The following is a 16682-nucleotide window of genomic DNA, read 5'->3' on the forward strand; positions in this document are numbered from 1 at the left end:
AACCGTTTCAGGTTAAGAACGGACCTCCAGAACAAATTAAGTTCTTAACCTGAGGTACCACTGTACAACGACCAACAAATATTCCATAGCAAGGTCAAGTACACAGCATGTAAAGCCAAGGCATAGGGAAGTGGGTAGGAGATCTGACGAGGAACTGCACGAGGAGGTGGATGCTGGCTGCCAAAATATACCCCAGAGGCAGATCAGATTGAAGCCTACTGTCTTCGTCCAATCTGGATGGAGCTAGCCAAGCAGTCTGCTCGTGATTGACCAATTTGTGGGCAGGCTATGATCCACTTCTCTGACTGGTGCAAGGTCCATTTTGGGGTCGCACCAGCCGGGGACCCCCCCCCCCCCACAATAGGCTGCTCCTGATCGGATCCTGATGCGGGAAGGCACCGTCTTGCAATGTTGCCTAACCAACAAGGGCAAGGGGTCTTCCCCACGTCTCATGCAAGTCAGTGAAGGGATGAGATTGGCTGGATCAGATTTTAAGTAGCTTCTGGTCAAGTCAATTTTACCATCACAGAAAAAGGATGGGAGGGAGGAATGCTATTGACTATGCTGGAGTGGAGAAGCTCATGCTTTTCCAAGTTATTAACAATTTACAAATGAGAGCAAGTTCTTTGGAGATATATGGTATGCATTTAAAGTGCTACATGTACATGAGTAAATCTACACCATCTTACTTCACTGTATTAAAAAAAAAATTAAAGAAAAAATATGAAGCATTTTTAAATGCTATAGGGATGGTTTGTGTATTGTGTAATTTGTTTGTTTGTTTTGTGTGTGTGTGTGTGTGTGTGACTAGTGATATAGATTAGAGGTGTGCATCAGGTTCAGATGAATCCAACATCCTGAGCCACATCAATCTGATTCAGAGGGATTTGAGAGGCATCCAAGCTAAAGCAGCTTCCCTTTGATTCACACCAAACAATCTGGATCATCCTGAAGCCTCACAAACCATTCAGAGTTTCGGAGGCAACGGGAGAGGCAAACCGTGTGCCAGCAAAAGTGACAATGTTTCTCCTCAAACTTTCCATATAAGGAAAAAAACAAACAAACTAGGATGGGACAAATGCAGAGGGAGAGAGATTAGTGGTGTACTTTTGTGACTGACAGCTTTGGCTTCCAACTGGAGAATAGTTTACTCAGGGGCTCTCCTTTTTACTTTTGATCACAGAGCGAAGGGAATTTGAACAAGGTTGCTCCTATACCAGCTGCTGCCTGTTCAGCAGGGGACTACAGCTGACAACTCCCCGAGTAGGCATGTGAAGTCCACCAAGTCCGAAAAACCTAGGTCAATCCAACCAAGCACGTTTCCCCTGGCTGCTTGGTAGAGCAGAGGGTAAGGCATCCCTTCCTGCTAAAGGCAGTGGACGACCTTGGCATCTCAAATTTCAGCAGTGCTCTGTGCGACACCAAAATTCACCCCCCGCCTTTTCCATTCAACATCACAGTTGCAGCATCCCCTGTCGAGCCACTGAGGCTCCATGCCCAGTGTGACCGAACTGGTTGGGCTCTCTTAAAGTTGCCTCTTTTAATGATGATGCCTTCACAGTAGCTTTGAGTAACTGTGCTACTGGCTCAATGCATGCATAAAACCCCAGATTCAATCCTAGCAACCTATGGAGTCAGGCCATTGGATAAGCTAGCTCTGTAATGTCTACACTGACTGACAGAGGCTCTCCAGACGGAGGTCTTTCCCAGTCCTACCTAGAGATGCTAGGATTGACCCTGGGGCAATCTACATACAAAGCAGATGTCCTACCAGTGAGTCACAACCCTTCTCCAAGTAGTGCTGAGAATGGCTGGAACTCTGGAGAGCCACTGCCAGTCAGTGTCGGAAGTACAGAGGTAGGTGGACCAGTTTGCTCTGCCTTGGTATAGGGCAGCTTCCTATGTTTCGAATAAACAACTAGGGAAGCATAACTGGTGAGGGAAAGAAATGGCCATGCCACCTTTCTCCTGCAGCATAATGGAAAACCCAGTGGTGAGCTAGGCTGCCCGCTCTGAACCAAAGAGTGAGAAGGTCACATCCTGTTTTACTGAAAGAATATACCGTATTTTTCGCTCCGTAAGACACACTTTTTTCCTCCTAAAAAGTAAGGGGAAATGTCTGTGTGTCTTATGGAGCGAATGTGTGGTCCCTGGAGCCAAATTGCCCAGGGGAGAAAAGCAGATCATGCCTTTTTTTTTTTTTTTTGAAAGAGGGAAGTGGGTGTTGAAACAAAGCCGCTGATCGTTTGCTGATTGGGGAGAGAGATAAGGGACGCTAGAGATAAAGGAGGCTGCCTGGGAGGGGGGAGGTAAAGACAGCAAACTTGCAAAGGGGGGAAACAGGAAGACTAAAGCAATAAGGAGAGAAATTTGAAGAAAAGGAGGAGCAAAAAACTGCTCCAGCTAAGGTAAAGACACTAAGGCAAACAAGAGGGAAGAGAGTGTTGAAAGGAAACAACTGATCAGTGGGATCGGGAGAGAGATAAGGGATGCTAACGGAGGCTGTCTGGGAGGGGGGATGTAAAAGCCTATGGATCCTCAAGATTTTTACATTGGGTCACCCCAAATTCACTATCAGATCATATAGCATGTCCATGGCTACAGCCTGCACCAAAAAAAATCACACATCCACTGTTTCCTGGGGCTGCAATGGTGCAAAAACGTGGTTACAAAGCACGGATCCACATGGATTCTCAGGATTTTTGCATTGGGTCACCCCAAATTCACCGTCAGATCACATGTCTGTGGCCACAGCATGAACCACAAAAATCATACATCCACTGTTTTGTTCAGAATATTTTTTTTATCTTGTTTTCCTCCTCTAAAAACTAGGTGCGTCTTATGGTCAGGTGCGTCTTATGGAGCGAAAAATACGGTAGGTGAAGGGGTACTTTGAGGGACTTTCAAGAACACACAAGTAGGGGTTTAGGTTGCACCAAACACACCGGGATTGGTGTTCAGCACCGTCGCATGGAAAAAAGTACAGCCGTACCTTGGAACCTGAACGTCGCAATCCTGGAAATGAGTGTTCCGGTTTGTGAATGTTCTTTGGAGCCCGAACGTCCAGTGTGGCTTCTGCGGCTTCCGATTGAGTGCAGGCAGCTCCTGTAGCCAATCGGAAGTCAAGCCTTGGTTGTCAAACGTTTTTGGAAGTCGAACGGACTTCTGGAATGGATTCTGTTCAACAACCAAGGTACGACTGTACTGCAAATTTCTCACTGAAGAGGGACAGAGAATCCCTTTTAAAAACACCCCGCATTTCAAAGGCTCAGCATGCATTGTAAGATGTCCACAAGAGTCCATCTCATATTTTCTCAAGAGGGTGTTAATCACCCATTCCATCAAGGATGAAACACTTAAAAGTTTCTTTCTGACGTGCAGGTTATTGACTTAATGGTACCTCTATGGTGTATGAATACAAACTGGCCACCAAACCAAAGCAATGGGGGAGCAAATTTTTTTTCCTCCAAATCGTCCTGTGCCCATCCTTCTGAAATTTGGCAGATTTTCTTACCTAGGGGCATCTCTATGACATATGCCTCTTTCATGCAAATTGGTCACAAAACAATGATTAAGCGAATTAAGCGAAGATTAAGTGAAGTGTGTTTTAAAACCACCGTGAAACTGTAAAGGCTGCCCTTGCAGGAAAAATACAGCAGAACCTCTCCTGAAATTTCATCTAGTTCGGCCACAAAAGAGAAAAGTTATAGATGGCCCCTAATTTTTTTTAAAAAGAAAGCTAAATGCAATTGTTTAAGCAGCTTTAATATCTGCAATTTTACTACATGCAATTGTTATCTATTTATAATTCTATTGTGAAATTGCTCTGTGATGCTTCTTAGGAAGCAATTCATAAATGAAATAAATATTAATATTAAAATGTACTTTTAACAAAATTGTACAATAAGGTTTGGAAAAATTTGTGGTCTGATTGGTAGTTGCATTCCAACCTGCATATAATCTTGGGACTAGTAAATTAGATTGGTTTGCTTTAAAATGTGAACCAAATGTATTTCTCCTCCACCCCCGCCACTCCCCCCCGCCACTTATAAGATCTGTTCCTTCCTACCTTGCTTGACTTAGTCTTCCCAGTCTTGGTTTACCTCATTCCTAGCTCCTGGCTGAGATCCTGGTCTCAAAATCTTGGTTTTCTAGGCTCTGTGATCCTGATTCTAGCCAATGGGGTGAAGGGACACTCCTTTTTGACACCCTTCAGCACTATTCTAATTGTCACTTGCCTATTGGATGCCTGAGAGCAAGGAAGGCGGGATCTTTCTTTTGCACAATTCCCTTGGGAACCAAAGATGAAATGGTACCGGTAATTCCAACAGCTGCCATGTGGGGGCAGCCCTGTGTCCATATCATGTGGGGTTCCTCATCTTTCAATGCCTCATAGTCTCAGATCTGTTGGAGGGGGGTTGCTTGTCCCTAACAACAAATTAAAGATGTAACAGAGAAAGGGGGGAAATGTCAAATACAACTGTCCTCATTTTCATAATGTCCCCCCCCCCCCGCAACCCACAAACTCACAGATAATGGCAAGAAATAGTGCCACCAAAGTGTTGTTTGGTCCTGACATATATGTGTGGGGTGTGTTGAAGGCTACAGTCTGTTTCAGACAGCAAAGGGGCTTTCATTGAACTTCTTTCCCATAAGAAATAGAATTGTAGAATTCTGGAATATGCAGCTGTCTTTGGCCTCATTATCAGCACCATGCTCTAACCCATGGGTAGGCAAACTAAGGCCCAGGGGCCAGATCAGGACCAATCGCCTTCTAAATCCGGCCTGCGGACGGTCTGGGAATCAGCATGTTTTTACATGAGTAGAATGTGTGCTTTCATTTAAATGCATCTCTGGGTTATTTGTGGGGCATAGGAATTTGTTCTCCTCCCCCCCCAAAAAAATAGTCTGGCCCCCCACAAGGTCTGAGGGACAGTGGACCAGCCCCCTGCTAAAAAGGTTTGCTAACCCTTCTCTAACCATTTGAGCTACACTGACACCAGGAAGAGCAAAGAAAGACCATCAGTTCTAGTACAATGCATGCTGCGATACAAACTACAATATTTCCAGAGTTTTGTGTATACTGAGAAGCAAGCAAGCAAGTCGCTGTCCTGAGAGCAGTCTTGCATTCTTGAACCACCAGCCATGAACAAGTTAATAAAATTAAAAAAGAGAGCATAATGGGCCACACAGGTGAGCGTCAGGGGTAAGTGAGTCTCCAGTTTTTATTTCCCCATTCATAAAGTTCAATTCAACATTTTTCGGCATCAGTTTGCAAATTTCAGCAAAAGATCCTGGTGAAAGGTTATCAGCTTTTCCTAACAGAACACACTTCTTTTCAGTGTGTGCATTTGAATACACACTTTCCCTGAATGTGATTTTTTTTGTACACAACTGCATCACAAGGTTTGGAGAAGTTAGAATTTCAAAGGATAGCTCTGTTCTGCTTGGCATATTGTTTCAGGAAGTGCAAATAAGGTAGGTTCACCTAAAAAAATTAACCAAACTGAATTTCTCCTCCACTCATACTGGGGGGTGTAAAACAGAAAGCTGCAAATCCTGTTGTCCACAACACAATATAGCCTTTGAACTCCCTGAGCGGGCGCCACTTAGTCTAGGTCTTGAGAGGACTTGGTGTATTTAAACATGTTTGCTTCAGACTCTAATTTCTTCCAAAGCAGGCAAATGTTTCTTTGCTTCTTTATCTGCCCAGCTAATATCGTATATGCCAGAATAAATGGATGCGACGGATTATTCTGCTGGGGGGTATTCAGATGCTCAGTTACTCATCATGTACAGTAGGACAGAGAAACTGTGGCCCTCCAGCTGTTGATGGACTCCATCTCTGTTCAACAACGTCTGGAGGACCACGGCTCTATTCCTGATGAGCAGGAAAGAATACATTCCCCATCATTTCCAAGTTCAATCAAGTTCCTGATGGAAGGCAAGAATATCCCACTGGAATATCTCTGGAAAAGGACCACTAGACAGAGCAATTTTGTTAGGGCTTTGTTAGGGGTGGCACCCAATTAATTAGTCAAACGAGTTTCAATTTATTCATTAGTTGATACAATCTGCCCAAATATGCATATGTGTAAAACAATACCTGTGATGAAAACAAAGCATCGATTTTGGGATATTTAGCTGATGCATGCACATTTCATAGCAGTACTCGTCTTAGAAGAGGCAACAGTGGCACAGACAAGGCAGGACTTTTCGACAAATGTCCAAATGCACTATCTCATCATTCGTCTGAAAATGAACAGAAGGGCTCTCAAACTCAGCCGGTTTACCAAATTTTAAAATAATACAACATCTAAAAAGGGGAGCTCATGTAAGACCATCAAGTCTAAAATGACCTTATACTAAGAGGCATTCCTTCCTTTCTAAGATAGGAGGTGGAATGCCTCTTTTAATACAGTGACCATCCCCTTCATTTATAATAATAATAATAAACAACTTTTATTTGCATCCCGTCCTCCTGCTGAAAGCAATCTAATTAGATGGCTTTCGGCAGGATTAGGGTTGGGAACAGTAAATGCTCATCAGGCCCAACTGTTTATGCTGTTCTTATACGGACCTGTGAGAATGTAAGAAGTTACATTAAACATATTTAACATTTTTTTGAACTACCAGTTTTGCTGCCTGATTAATCAGGAGCACCTTTTTAACTGAGCAAAGTTGTTGCTATTTAATGAAAGATGTAATTTTTAAAGTATTTAAACTGTCACAACAATGGTTAAATACTTAATTGTCAAAACAAATAAAACAAACTCTGTTTTGAAATGCCTTGAAATGTTTGGAAATAACAAAGGTAAGCTGAAAAAAAATTAGGAGGCTGACCTGAATGTTCAGTAATAAGCTTTTGTTTGTTGTTGTTGTTTTTAGGACAAAAATAGGGCCTTGTCACGCGACTAAATTGTCCCCCAAACAACTTCCCCAGTGCTTACCTGTCCATTCACTGTTGTTCACCGTTCAGATTGGCAGACTTCTTTTCATGGAAACAGTACCATTTTCAGGTATCTAGGGAGATTTATCTGCAATGATCTCATTGAAGGCGAGTTAAGCTAGTGCAGAGTAAGGGAACTGCATTCACTCCAAATTTAACTCCGTTTGCCACCAGTGACATCATCATGTGAGGTCAAAGTTGCTCATGAAATGTGTCATTCCCTTCATTTTCATTCAGCCCTATAACCAACTAATATAACTGATTCACCAACTAAGCATTGCAGCCATACAAGTTGTATAAGAGGCAAATTTATTCCCAATTGTAGCTTTATTTTTTTTATCTCAGCAGGAGTTAAAGCGTGGCCAGACCAAGAGAGCTGGGTATTGTAGCTTCTTATCTCCTCAAAGCACAAGGAGAGCAGCATTTGATCAGCATGAAAAGCTCGTGATTTCAAAGCCATGTTTGGTATTTAGGCGGTCACAGTGTCGCAAGTCTTGGTTTGTCCTTTTCACGGTTGGATCTGCAGTGTGTTTTCATGGGGCCTTCTCGAAATTGATCCCCCCACCCACTACTTTATTGAATGAACATCTTATGTGGAATATAAGCCAGAGACTATGAATGCCACTTGAGTGCTTTGTCTCCTTGTGGCAAATACAAGTTTCATTGAATGATAGATAGGAGACCAACCCAAGAGGCATTGTTTATTTGTCCCTCTCTGACCAGAGTTGCGAGCCATGCTCTGCCATTATGCTGTGGGTCAAAGCAAGATCATGTCAATGCCCAATTATGCCTTTTCTTTCCTTAACTGCTCAAGAAATTAAAAGCAAAGACACGGTCACTGTGGAGTCACTGCGCTTAGATTTATGGCTGGGGTGTCTGATTGATCTCAATCCCAGCCTGGGAGGAGTGTGTGAGCTGACTGTACTATATCTCTGCAGAGCTGCAAAGGTGCCCTTAGCCTGCTGTTAAGTGAGAGGGGGAACAAATGAAGAATCACACAGGGGCCCCAACAAGCCCCCCAGACCCTCCAAGTGTCCCTATTTTCCAGGGACAGTTCCGGATTTATAGAAGCCACCCCGGTTTCTGATTTCATCACAGAATGTCCTGTTTTTCCTTAGGATGTCCCTATTTTCATCAGAGAAATGTTGGAGGGAATGGGCTACTCCCCCACCCCCCAAAAATGCATTTTGAAAACATGATGATTAAAATATTACTTTGTGAACAAAATCTGGGGCCTGAATTATGTAAATGCCTCGGGAATCTGTCCCACGAAGCCATTCCGAATACAGTGGACTCTCGGGTTGCGAACATGATCCGTGTGGGATGCACGTTCGCAACCCGCAGTGGCGCGTCTGCTCACGCGCGGGGTGCGATTTGGCGCTTCTGCACATGCGCGACCACCGAAAGCAGGAAGTAACCCGTTCCAGTACTTCCAGGTTTCGGCAGTCCATAACCTGAAAAAATGCAACTTGAAGTGTCTGTAACCTGAGGTATGACTGTAAAGGGTGCTATCGCTAAAAAGGCCCTTGGAATCAAACCCACAAGAATTCTACTGAAAATGGGATAAACCTGATAGAAATCAAGCTTCAGAAGGCTGTTGAATGACAACATGCCTGACCTTGGGCCAGGCTGGCTGGGGCTGCATGTTCTCCATCTCTGATTCGGCAGGTGTGGCTCAAGACTAGACTTTGTGGGCAAAGCCAAGGCAAAGCTAAACACTTTTCTGCACTGAATTTCAGCGGGGCTTCATTCTCCTTCACTCCACAGCTTCCTTTGGGGATGGACTGATAGAGTTGCTGAGCACATGTCTCTCATGGATGGTCAATCCCTGGCACCTGCAGTTAAAAAGATCAGGTAGTAGGTGGTAGGAGACACCTCTGACTGGGACCCTGAAGAGGTGCTGCCAATGAGAGCAGATGCCAATAAGCAAGAAAGAGACTTAGACTGACCTGGCATAAGCATCATCATCATCATCATCATCATCATCATCATACCCCACCCATCTGACTGGGTTTCCAAAAACTTTCCAAAGCAGGGCTGCCTTGAGATGACTTCTAAAGGTTACTTATATCCTTGACATGTGATGCGAGGGCATTCTACAGGGTGGGCACCACTACCGAGAAGGCCCTCTGTCTGGTTCCCTGTAACCTCACTTCTCACAGTGAGGGAACTGCCAGAAGGCCCTCGGACCTGGACCTCAGTGTCCGGGCTGAATGACAGGGTGGAGACTGGGGACCATGAGCAGGGGAATGCTGTTGGGCTTATGGCCTGCTTGTGGGCTTCCCAGAGGCACCTGTGTGGCCACTGAGGGAAACTGGTTGCTGGGCTGGGATCACATTCACAGCATACATTTAAAGCACTCTTATAACAATTTAACAAAATTTTTTTTTTTCTGCCAGTAGCACCTTAAAGACCAACTAAGTTAGTTCTTGGTATGAGCTTTCGTGTGCATGCACACTTCTTCAGATACACACGTGTGTATCTGAAGAAGTGTGCATGCACACGAAAGCTCATACCAAGAACTAACTTAGTTGGTCTTTAAGGTGCTACTGGCAGAAAAAAAATTTTTTTGTTTTGACTATGGCAGACCAACACGGCTACCTATCTGTAACAATTTAACAGCCATGGCTTCTTCCAAAGAATTGTGGGATCTGTAGAAGAGTTTGGATTTGATATCCCGCTTTATAACCACCTAAAGGAGTCTCAAAGCGGCTAACATTCTCCTTTCCCTTCCTCCCCCACAACAAACACTCTGTGAGGTGAGTGGGGCTGAGAGACTTCAGAGAAGTGTGACTGGCCCAAGGTCACCCAGCAGCTGCCTGTGGAGGAGCGGGGAAGCGAACCTGGTTCACCAGATTATGAGTCCACTGCTCTTAACCACTACACCACACTGGCTCTCTTGTTAAGTCTTGTTAAGTCTTGTTAAGCATCTTGAGCAGGCATAGACAAACTCCGGCCCTCCAGATGTTTTGGGACTACAATTCCCATCACCCCTAGCTAACAGGACCAGTGGTCAGGGATGATGGGAATTGTAGTCTCAAAACATCTGGAGGGCTTGAGTTTGCTTATGCCTGATCTTGAGAGTTGTTAGGAGACCTCTCACAGAGCTCCGATGACCAGCATGCTTAACAAATTCCTCTCCTTCCTTGGAGGTTTTTAAGCAGAGGTTGGATGGCCATCTGTCAGGGATGCTTTAGCTGAGATTCCTGCGTCGCAAGGGGTTGGACTAGAGGACCCTCAGGACCCTTTCCAACTCTGCAATTCCACGATTCTATGAAATTACAGTTCCGAAAATTCTTGCGGGGTAACCATGATTGCTAAAGAGCACTTTGAACGCTTGGTGTGATTGAGACCTGGATGGACTTTTGGTTGGATGCAGCATGACCTTTCTATGATCTTATCCCTAGCTTCTGTATCAGGAGGACATCCTGCTAGTGAACCTCCTTGGATGACTCCTAAGATTAAAATACCAAAGGAGTAAGGCACTTGGTCACTGTGGGGAACAGGAACAGGATACAGTGAACTATGACCTAGGCAGACAACTGACTTGATCTGGCAGGGCTGTTTTTTATCTTAAGCCACCCTGCTAAGTTGCTTTGTGAGGACCTTCCAGCTGCATTAAAAATGGTGATTGCAAATTGGAAACTGGAACTCTTCAGTGACTAAGGGTGTGTTGTTGTTTTTTTAAGACCTTGAGGCACTTATGAGTTATGTATTGCATCAAGAACAAAAGCCATTAAGCTTGTGATCTGCACAGCGGCTCCTGGAAGGCTCAATTATTGCGAGTACGAGAGCACGGGGACCTCAGTTACAGAAAGAGGATTTGCAGCCCTACACAAGAGGGCCAGATGACAATGGGAGCCATGGCTAATTGCAGCCTGAAGGACCACAGTGACCCCTCCAGTGTCAACATCCCTTCAGACAACCTTAGTAAAGCAGGAGTATAAAACAATGGTGATTTCTGCCCCTTTGCTTGTTAAGACCTCTCTTCAAAGGATGAGATGTGTCCCGAGTGGTTACAGTTTCAGGATGTGCCTTTAATCAAGTTGCATAGAGGCTGAGATATACTTCTGGTCCCTCCAGACATCCCTTTTGTTGTGAAGTAATGATTATTTGCACTCATGATGGTATCAAGGTGGTTATAAACAATCCCGCTTTCAATACTCCTTGCCTGCAAAGGTTTTGGGGTGGGCATATTGCTTTGTATCCAACTGCTGCATGTCCTGCAACTTCTTGCTGAAATCTTATGGATTTTTGTACCACAGACGTTCCAAATTATTATTATTTCTCCCAGTTTAGCCGTGTTGCAGTGCAAGGCTGCCCCTCCAGATGACAATGGGGAATGATTGCAGGACAACTAATAAAGTAGAACTCCATGTGTCCAGTCCAGCATAAATCTACCACAAATACACTAGCAATGCTTCAATTACATGTTGCACAATACACCCCTTACAAAATGAGTCTGGAGGGGGCCCTTATTTTTTGTGCGGAAAAGAGGGCAAAAAGGTTAACAAGCAACTGTTGCTTGGGAAAAGGTCATCGGTGACCATCTTAATCTCTTTCCCAGCTACATCATTTTGTGGTGAAGATAATGACAGTGCAGAAACAATTTCTCCACTGGTTCTTTCTGCCCTTCCTTGCTGTTTGCCTTCTTATCTTAGGGGTGCCAAATGACTTTGGGGAGGAACCCTGTCTGGCTTGCTCTTTCGCAATTCCTTAGCAGCAATTCAGTCTGCAGAAACTGGCAGGAAGGTGGCACTTGGCCATAAGCATGATCACTGGCCAATGTCTGCAGACCAAGCTGGTTGAAAGGCACAGCGATAAGGCGGATAGTGGTGGGAAGTAGGGAGAGGAGAGAGAGGTGGGGAAATATTGTTTTAAAAGGTGTAGTGGTAGGTATATCAATGTATTCAAATCTGAATTGTCAAATTGTGTTATTATTGCTATTATGGTTTTTGTTGTATGTGTCTTTTGCGGTTGATGTTTGTATCAAAAAAATGATTAATAATAATAATAATAATAATAATAATAATTTATTATTTGTACCCCGCCCATCTGGCTGGGTTTCCCCAGTCACTCTGGGCAGCTTCCAACAAAGATTAAAAATACATTAAAATGTTACACATTAAAAACTTCCCTGAACAGGGCTGCCTTCAGGTGTCTTCTAAATTTCAGGTAGTTATTTATCTCTTTGACATCTGATGGGAGGGCGTTCCACAGGCCACTACCGAGAAGGCCCTCTGCCTGGTTCCCTGTAGCTTTACTTCTCGCAATGAGGGAACCGCCAGAAGGCCCTCGGCACTGGACTTCAGTGTCCCGGCTGAATGATGGAGGTGGAGACACTCCTTTAGGTATACTGGACCAAGGCCATTTAGGGCTTTAAAGGTCAATACCAACACTTTGAATTGTGCTCAGAAACATACTGGGAGCCAATGTAGGTCTTTCAAGACCAGTGTTACGTGGTCTCGGTGGCTGCCTCCAGTCGCAAGTCTAGCTACCGCATTCTGGATTAGTTGTAGTTTCCGGGTCACCTTCAAAGGTAGCCCCACGAAGAGCGCATTGCAGTAGTCGAAACGAGAGATAACCAGAGCATGCACCACTCTGGCAAGATAGTCCGTGGGCAGGTAGGGTCTCAGCCTGTGTACCAGATGGAGCTGATAAACAGCTGCCCTGGACACAGAATTGACCTGCACCTCCATGGACAGCTGTGAGTCCAAAATGACTGCCCCCCCTTTTTAAAGGCACAGTAAAGAAATGTGGCAACCCTATCTGGTCTTCTCAGCACCCTCTTGTCCTGGGGAAGGGTCATAGCTCAGTGGTACAGCATGCATATATTTGTAAATAAACCATATATCCTAAAGACACTACAGTCTCCACTGGGCCTCACTCTAAAGGAAATATGAACCCTGGGTAAGTGCCTGGAATCCCTGGAATCTTGCACCACTTGGAGATTGGCATAGCATACAAGAATACTTTTTTTTTTTTGCAAAGCATACAGTGGTACCTCGGGTTACAGGCGCTTCAGGTTACGCGTTTTCGGGATGCGCACTGCGCCGAACCCGGAAGTACCGGAACGGGTTACTTCTGGGTTTCGGTGCTTGCGCATGCGCAGAAGCGCTAAATCATGCTTTGTGCATGTGCAGAAGCGCCGAATCGCGACATGCGTGTGCGCATGTGCAGACATGGCGCTGCGGGTTGCGAACGTGCCTCCCGCACAGATCACGTTCTCAACCCGAGGTTCCACTGTATTCCGCTCCATCAATATTTATGTTTGCCCTAATACATGCATCGTTGTATATTTTCACAAATATCTGCATTTTTTTAATACACACTTTACATTGTAAGGCACATTACTAAGCTGCAAAATTCAGAAAAGTGTGAAATTTGAAGGGTAACTGTGTTCTGGTTCGCATATTGTTTTGGAAAGTGTGGATTAGGTAAATTGCGCCTTTAGATGTTGTCAGGGAATCAGGAGCAGGAGCACTAGGGAGAGAGGATTGGGAGAGCGAAGGGGAAGAATCCGAAGGCAGCGTAGGGGAGTATGACAGTGGCCCGAGAGATTCCATGAGCTTCTCCAGCGAATCAGAAGATTCCCAGAAGGGGGCGCCGATGGTCAGGGCAAGGGGGGTCCCAGGGGGGACGCACCAGAAACAAGGAGCCAGAGGGGAACCCCAAAGCAGCAGTGGAGGATCGGGACCAGTTTCCCCACCAGAGCGTAGTGGGGGGGAGGAGTCACATGTGTCAGGAGCAGTGTCTCCTCCAGAGAGGGAGTCAGGGCTGACCACGCCTCCAACGGAGGGGAGGTCAGTTGCAGCTAGCCCCCCCGATGGGGGAAGCAGTGACAGCAGCAGTGGAACGGTCAGGAGGAAAGCTGCTGGCTGGGCGCGCGCGCCAAGTTCAAATGTGCAGGCGCGCGGAACAGCAGGAGACCCGGATGGGGAACCAGCTCCTAAAGCCCGCCAGAGGGAGGGAGAAGGCTCAGGGGAATCAGCGGGAGAAGAGGCTAGAAAGGGCGGAACCCCGGCGGGCAGGCGGACCCAGAGGAGGAAGGAGCAGCGGAGAAGGTGGAGCAAGGCTAGAATCTTAAATTGGTGTCAAGGGGGAGGAGACTCAGACGGAGCATCAGTGGTCTGAGACTTTAGACGTGGGGCTGCGCGCTGCGGCTCTGGAAGTGAAACTGAACTTCAATAAAGACTTTTATACTTAACAACGAAGCAGCGTTGGTCCTTTGTGAGCTGGGACTTAGGGTAGCTCCGACAGTATGCTCCGTCCCCTATAAAAACCTCGCAGCGTGAGTTGGTGCAGCGAGGGGCAAGACTTGGTGTTTTGCAAGCTCACGAAGATAGACAAAGATGGCTACAGAGAGCCAGGTGAAAGAACTGCAAGAAGCAGTGACGACGCTTTACGCCGAAGTAGCAGCATCCAGGAAAAGAGAAGAAGAAGCAGTAGCGCTCTGCCGGGATCTGCAGGCAAGGTGGGACCGTTGGGGGAAAGAGGGGCTGCCAGGACCCAAACCGGAGGGAGTTGGCCTCGGGAAGAGGGGGGGCAGCCTAGTAGCCCACTTCGATGGGAACCTGCAGCAATACCCTAACTTCAGAGCTGACGTGGTTTACGCGCTCAATTTGCTTCGGAAGGACTTTAGAGATGAGGAAGAGAAAGTGGGCTTCATAATCACTCATTTGCATGGGGAAGCAAAAGCGTGGCTGCGGAATTTGTGGCGCGAAAATGACCCCGCCCTCAAAGATTCCGATGCATTTATCAAAGCTATGGACGCTTGCTTTAAATCTACGGTAGATGTAGATGTTGCTCGGAGGGAAATGCATGGACTACAGCAAGGGAAAGCGACAGTGAGGCAGTATCACTCACGCTTTTTTGCCTTATTGAACGTGCTGGGCTGGGAGAAGGACTCTATTGCTGTCAGAGACCTGTTCTGGGAGGGGCTAAGTGGAGAGGTGAAAGATGAGCTGGCAAGAGGGGAACGACCGCAAAGTACCCAAGAAGTTGCCCAAAGAGCGTTGGCGATTGGTGTGCGCCTGGAAGGACGCCCTTGGAGCAGGGAGGAAGGACGTAAGGCAAGCAGCCCAGCCAGGACAACCCCTTTCTTTCCCAGAGAGGCGGGGCGGGCGCTGTCCATGCCTCCTTTGGGAAGGGGAGAAGAGCCGATGGAGATTGGTGGTGCCAGGGCTCAGACTGCCAGCAGAGCCCAAACACCGGGAGCAGTCAAGGCGAAGGCTCCTAGAGGGACCAGGAAGTGCTACATCTGCGACAGTGCTCAGCACATGGCCAAAGAGTGTCCCCAGAGGCTCCAGAAGCACACTGCAGCCTCAGCAACAGTAAAGGGAACAAGTCAGCAGCCGAAGCAGCCGCAGGGGGAAGAAGACGCCTGGTTGGAAACAAAGCCACTGGGGCCCAACCAGGCAAGTCAGTGAAGCAGTCCCCAGAGATTTTACAGCCCACAGACCCCCTCCCACCCAAACCAGTGGTGCAACTCACCGCATTGCTCCAGTTGCCCACTGGGCACACCATGCAAGTACCAATAACCATTGACTCTGGGAGCAACGCAGACTTTATAGGAGTGGACTTTATCAAGCAACATCGCATAGCACTCATGCCAGCCACGATGCCCCTAAACGTCGTCACGGTCGATGGCAGGAAGCTACTTGGAGGAGAGGTGGTACAGCAAACACCACCGATGGTGATGCATATTGGAAACCACCGCGAAGTCATCAGCTTCAACGTCACCCACCTGTCAGACACGCCCATAGTGTTGGGTATGAGTTGGCTGGATAGGCACAGCCCGGCATTAGCATGGTACCAGCGGCAATTGACCTTCTGCTCCTCCTACTGCGCAGAACACTGCATCCAGACCCGCCAGGAGGAGGAGGGGCAAGAGGATGAACCGCAGTTACACCTAGGCATGGTGCAAGCGGTACCCAACAAGTACAAGGAGTTTTTGGAGGTCTTCTGCGAGAGGGAAGCGGATAACCTGCCTCCCCACAGGCCTTACGACTGCAAGATTGACCTCCTGCCGGGAGCGACACTGCCGACTGGGAAACTGTATTCCATGTCTGAAGACGAACTGCAAGAACTCAGGGAGTTCATAGATCACAACTTGAAGCGGGGGTTCATCCAAGAATCTAAAGCAGTGGGGGGCAGTCCCGTGTTTTTCGTGAAGAAGAAGGACACGCCCCAACGCAGGCTTATAGTTGATTATAGGCTCATAAATTCCAAAACACAGCCCGCAGCATTCCCCATGCCCAAGATCGACGACCTGCTCGCGACGGTGAGGAAGGGACGGATCTTCACCAAGTTGGATCTACGAGGGGCGTACAACCTTATACGCATGCGGGAGGGCGATGAGTGGAAGACAGCTATGTTTACACCTTTAGGCACCTATGAATATCGCGTAATGCCTTTTGGTCTGCAAAATGGCTCCCATACCTTCCAAGCTTTCATGCATCACGTGTTAGCGGGACTCCTCTACAAGAAGTGTGTTTGCTTCCTGGACGACATCCTGGTCTTCTCGGAATCGCAGGAGGCTCACGAGAGGGACGTCAAGGAGGTCCTGCAGAGGCTACGGGAGCACAGACTTTACGCCAAATTAGAGAAGTGCCAGTTCGACATGACGGAGGTGGATTTCCTGGGCTACAAGCTGTCCGACAAGGGACTCGCCATGGACAGCACCAAGGTCCGCGCGGTGTTGGACTGGAAGAGCCCGCGCAATCGGAAGGAG

Source organism: Podarcis filfolensis (assembly GCF_964270895.1).
Source record: "Podarcis filfolensis genome assembly, chromosome: 8".
Lineage (NCBI taxonomy): Eukaryota > Metazoa > Chordata > Lepidosauria > Squamata > Lacertidae > Podarcis > Podarcis filfolensis.